Raw genomic sequence first — 6,575 nt, 5'->3', positions numbered from 1 at the left:
AACATAAATGGGCCCAATCCAAGTTTGTTAACATTTGGAAGATCGTGGATTTTTTAAGATTTCAAGGTTCCTTAAAATTAAGGGTTCAGAAAAGTGAGCATTCAAAAAAATGGGATATTTGTAAATGATACTCAACACTCTTTTCTGTAAAATTACCAGACGTCAACACAGGTTAGTTTTATAGGTGGAGGGCCCCAAACTCATGTTTTCAATTAAAGAGGTGGGATAAACAATGTAAATATAGCAATATACTTAAGGAGTTGGTGCTCTTAGTAGTCGTGATAAAACTCACTGAAAACAGTTTTGATGACTTTGCACTGAGACTTCTACTCTTGGGAGTGCAGCGTTGGACGTTGTCGGGAAAATGACAATAACTTCTTTTTGTTGAGGCCGGTGAGATTGTTGGATAAATACAGAAACTTCCAGGATGCTTCTTTTGGCGGAACAACTTTGATTTAGCCCTTGAGGAACTGTAGTGCAAGTCGGTTGAAATTGGGTCTTAATACTGTGGGATTCCTTTGAAGAGACATTCGAACATTTCTGTACTACTAGAAACTTTCAATGTCAAGGAAGTTGAGGACTGTTGTACTGCTTCTTCATATGGAAGGTTTGGGTGTGTTATTGTCAACCGCAACGATGTTTGCTGGCATCTTTTCTCGTGTGAGGTCTTTGGATCAGTTGCGGTGATTCAGTAACGCGCGTTTGTGCTTCGTTGGCCAAGATGTGGTGGAGACCAATTGACACATTGTGGGCGCGTTAACTGGACCTATAAATATAAATACTGTAAATAGAACAAGTAAAAAACTGAAGTGAACACTTTTTAAACGAGTGTTTGTCTCTCATTAGCGTGTGTGTGTGATATTTTATACTATATAGAATAGAATTATAATATTAATCATATTAAACTATTATTATATTTTTAGAATTGCAAGAACTGGAAAGTCCCAACGATGTAGTCTACGAGCCAGTACGAAATACTGACTGATCCATTGTGAATGAAACAAAAAAACAAACACCATATGCCGTGAGTGGCTCTCCTTCGAATACGAACCCGCGTTCCCTGGATTACATGTCAGGTGTGCTAAGACCCACTGCAACCATCACGGACAACCCTGCTGGAAACAGAGTTGCATATCAGAGAGGTGAATGTTAGTTAGCCGCGGGGCGCCCCGGCCGTTTTCATAATTATCAGGGTAACCGGACCCTACATCGGATCATCCGCCAAGAAGATTCACAGGCTACCAGAAATACCAATTTATAATTTAGAATGAAGGAAACTGGGAAATCCAACGAATGTAGTCAAGTCGAGCCAGTATCGAAATACATGACTGATCCATTTTAAATGAAAGACACCCATGATGCGCGTGAGTGGGAATCGAACACCGCGTTCCCTGGATTAAAATGCTCATGGTCCTGCTGCTAACCCACCTGCCACCATCACGACAACCCTGCCGGGAAACAGAGCAATCAGAGAGATGATTTGTTGATGATCCGATCTGTAGGGCCTGTTCCCTGAATGATAGAAACGCCGGGGAGCCCCGGGCTAACCACCTATATTATGCATATGCCACCATATATAGTAGCATATGCTATAATAGTAGTACCCGATTATATATTGTTAATAAGGGAAATAACTTCTTGAGGCATATGTGTTTCTAATCGGTTTGATACTTCAAACGTTTTCGGCCTGTTTAGAGCTTTCGGTCCAGTGATATGAAGATGTATGAGTACAAGATGTGCTTTATGTAAAACTTAGTACAATGGTGGGAACTCCAGATACACGAACATATTCAGAATGGTTGAAAAACAGACGGTTTATTCACATCTTGATCAACCATAACAAACCATCTATTGCCAAAGATAAATCTATTTGGGGAATCCTCCACAGGAAACATCACGACATCCGCTACGCGTAAAATACATTGAAGTCGCTTACGAATAATCCGCAAGCATGAGAACCTCATGAATGGTTTGCAATGGGGCGAGCTCTAAATACTATATATAACACCAATCAAACATTAGAATGAGCCTTGACTTTGTCCACATCATGTGTACTAAAGTGTTACATTAAAAGCAAATCTTGTAACGTCAATAAATCTTTCATTCAATGACGAAGCTCTTAAAACGGCGACAACGTTTTGAAGTAATAAAACCGCATTAGAAAACCAACATATGCCTCAACGAAAGTTTATTTCCTCAGTATTAAGCATTATCTATCGAGGTGATCGGCTACACCTTTCTTCTTCTCAACACTATTATATATATATAGTAACATTTTGTGGAAATAAAAAAAAAAATTAAGCTAGCAATTTCCTGTCTACTTCTATGTATTGAGCAACTGTATTTTACTGAAAATCAAGTTTCATACTCTTAGTATTATATTATTATATTAAAAGCTATCTTTACTATATAGTAATCATATTATTAATGACCAGAAATTACAGTGAGGCCATACGCTAACGGACAGAGAAAAGCGAACCTACGACCTCAAACTTTAGATCCCAGTTGCTCTACCGACCTAAAGCTACACGGGAGGAAGGGGACGTGTGAAAACAAAAAGACGATTTCTTCGGTTTATCAGCTGTAAAAACATGAACTTATGAAGTAAATTGTTTTTTTTCTCTAACTTGTCATTCGATTGATTGATTTTTTCCGATTGATTGATTGATTGATTGATTGTTTGATTGATTGAGTGAGTGAGTGAGTGAGTGAGTAACTGAGTTATTGATTGAGTGATTGATTGATGAGCGACTGAATACTGATTCATTGATTCATTGATTCATTGATTGATCAATTGATTAATTGATTGAGTTGAGTGAGTTATTGATTAATTGATTGATTGATCGATTAATTGATTTGCCAAGTTAGTGAGTGATTGCAAGAGAAAATGAGGGGAAAGAGACGGAGGCTCAGGTCGTTGGTCGGGATATGTCATGTCCACGAAAGTTATTTTTAGACGAGCGGAAGTCTTTGTTCTAGCGGAAGTCTGTCTTCCGAGACGTCCGCATGCAGTCTTGTATCGCTCTCAGGTTCTTAGTGAAGAGAGAAATGGCGGCGCACGTGGAAGGCTAATGAATATTTATTTTCTTTCAAACATCAGATCGAGGTTGGCCTGCATGCGGACGTTAGGAATACAGACTTCCGCTAGAACAAAGACTTCCGCTCTTCTAAAAATAACTTTCGTAGACATGACATATGCCAAGGCTGGACCGGGAGCCTCCTTCTCTGTCCCCTCATTTTCTCTTGGTGATTGATTGATTGATCAATTGATTGATTGATTGATTGATTTAATAAGATGTATTTTTTTGTTTTATTTGTTTAAGTCCCCTTTTTACTCTACGATGAAGCCAAAAAGCGAACTTACACGATTCTGTTCCTTGTAGTTTAAACACCAAACAGTAACTGGTGGTCACTAAACTGATATTTAATCGTCAACAGTGTACTGCATTCAATGTACAAATTGGGATTTTTCCTCGAAGTATAATTGCTGCCATCCACACCAGTTATTAATCTGTGATAAAGAAATAATTACAATCAAAACATGACCATAAGGTCTGTACTTTTATTTAGTTTGACGGGGCTCTTTTTTCTAGCCCACTTTCCACCCTCCCAATTTGAATTCCCCTCACTGCCACAGACTTCGAGTGATATCTAGCAACCATTCTCATTAGCAAAGTCGCCATTGATTTGTTAGGCTTACCATTTTAATATAATCAATTAGATTTACGCGTTTTACATTTTTTTTCATCGCTATAGCCATCAGTCATCAGTCACAATTCTCGTCGTCATCATCATCATCATCATCATTTTCATCATTATTATGTTCTTCATCAACAATCAAGAACAAGGTTATCATCATCGCCTTCATAATGTACTGATAAAAAACGAAAAGGAGTGTTTTATCCGGTTTTAAACCATGAGGCGAAACCCAGTGATTTTAGGCCCGATAAAACACGACCCGCGAGTTTATTGAACGGCTTCAGAAACACTCCACAAAAAGCTTGTCCCTTTGAAGTCCGAAAAAAGGTTCAAATTGCGAGAGGAGCATACAAGAAAAACAAGCTATGCCTTATTATTAAAAACTGGATCATTGGATAATGCAATTCGAGAGTTTTGATTGGCTAAGCCATCATGGGTTATGAGCCATTATACCATGATCTACCAACACGGCAAGCATATGCGTGATGTTTTGGGCCTTATTTTTTTATTGTAGTCTAGTTTTTTATATTTTGGGGGCGTTTTTAATAAAGCAATTATTCCACTCGCGCTTGTTGGATATGAGATGGTTTATAGCCAACTCGGCGCTACGCGCCTCGTTGGCTATCCTATCATCTCATATCCAAACGCGCGCTCATGGAATAATTGTTAATTAGTATGCTTTATATAAAGAACTCTAATGAGGAATGTATTATTGGTTTTTAAAGCTCATGCACGTGGACCTTTTATCGGTAACCTGAAAGGCTGTTTTACCATGAATTATTAATGGACTTATTGAATGTCGTCTAATCATTCAGTACCTCGGACGCATGGACGCAGAAAAGTAGAAAATGATGACGACAAATTAAAATGAACTCCAAAAGGAGATGAATATGGATAGGTAAAAAATCGAAAATTAACTTAAGGCGGCCGAACGGATCCAAACATGTTGGTGCAACGTCATCCAACATTGTTGAATCCAACATGTTACACTCGATTGGCCACCAAGTTGCATTGATGTTGGATGTTTTTGAACGAAGATTGATTTCTACGGTGGCCCATAGGTGTCACGGCACAAAACAAAAAACATCATGGTGGAAGTGTCATCACGCGGAAATGATTCTACATATGTGCGGGTTTTCGGTAGCTTAAAAATATGGCGACTTTGATTTGGGAGAAAAAGACGGGGATAGCGAAGAAAGCTTTATTCAGTGTTAGTTTTTAGAGGCTTTGAGAACAAAGACATTATTTTGCCTTTACTTAAAAACCATAAGGTTCAAGTGTACTTAGGCACCTTCAAGCGACGAATGAAAACCTACAGTACGACATCGATGAGGCGATTTGTCTAACTCAATGTTGCACGACAACAGTTTATATATGAAAGCCATATATGTTTGGGCTGCGGAGAGAATCAAGCTAAGATGCTGATCATCGCAGTTAATAATCAACGCTACTTTAGCTGTAACGAAAGGAAAGCCTGAAATGTTTTAGGCTTGAACAGAATTCAAACTCGTGAACGTCTGCGATACCGGTGTCCCAGCGAATTTGGACCCCCCGATACAATTTGAGCTCTCAAGCCAACTGGGCGCTGGTCAGCTCGTATAACTGAACCCATCGATTATATGGTGAAGGAACAATGTATTAAAGACAATACTTAACTTTTTTTCATTCACGCAGTTCAAATGTATGTCTTAAATACATTGTTCCTTCAAAAAAACTGGTCAGTAAGGTCAGTAACCCCGGCGTGTGTAGTTCAGGGAGATAATAAAATGAATCTGGCCTGTCATTGATTCACTGTATCGTGTCGAGACTTACGAATTTGGCGAGCGTTCCAGAGCTCTTTGACTGGAACTGAGCAAAACCACAGGCACTCCATTTCAAGCTCCGAAGAGACATGGGCCTTCTTGTGTTCAAAGCTCTCAAGGGCATGGAACTATGGTATGAATCAAATCCAATTATGCTTTCTGCCAACAAACTAACTTTTAAAGTTAACAATACCCCAATAGTTAAGGTAGTAGAAGATAACTATCTGGGAGTCAACATAGATGAATCACTTAAATGGTACTCCCATATTAAATTTATTATAAAAAAATATCTGGTGATCGTAAAATTTTGAAACGCGTCATCACCCTTCATTCCATTTGATGCAAGAATGAATATATACAATGTATTAGCAATGCCATACTTCAATTATTGTAGTACGGTATGGGGGAATATTGGGATAGGACTAGCAGATAAAATCCAAAAATTACAAAACAGGGATGCTATTAAATTAACTTTAACATCCCTAGACCCAAAACAGAGTTTGGAAAAGGGAGCTTACAGTAGCGAGGATCAGTTCTGTGGAGAAGACTTTCCCCAATTTTAAGAACTCAGTCTACCCTAAGAGACTTCAAGACCTCACTCAAACGAAAAGATTGTTATTTTTAAAACCTTTTAACGGTTAAAATCCGAAGTTACGTTTATGTAAGAAACAAATTAATGTGATAAATCTGTATTAAACGTCGTAGATTGTAGTTAGACACTATTCCAAAATAGACCACTTTTATTGTGATAAGATGTCGTGTATAAACAAAGTTGATGATGATGATGATGATGATAATGATGATGATCTTTTGGATAAGACCGGTTCCATTGTCCGCGGCTTATCCTGGCCTGGGAGTTTATACTCGTATAAATAGTTCCTTTCGTGTATTATTTTCTCTCGTATAAACGACCCTATTAAGATGTTGTGAAAGGTGTGCTTACTGACGTATAATAGTGCCTATAATCAGACAAAAATTTGCAGGACAAAGGAAAAACGTTTCGCTCTTTGGAGTTTCCTGAATTAAAAACGATCGGCTTACTCGAGGCGAATGCACTTGCAGTTATACCTCAAA

The sequence above is a fragment of the Montipora foliosa genome, chromosome 7, assembly GCF_036669935.1.
Source record: "Montipora foliosa isolate CH-2021 chromosome 7, ASM3666993v2, whole genome shotgun sequence".
Lineage (NCBI taxonomy): Eukaryota > Metazoa > Cnidaria > Anthozoa > Scleractinia > Acroporidae > Montipora > Montipora foliosa.
Note: the sequence above shows the minus strand (reverse complement) of the source record.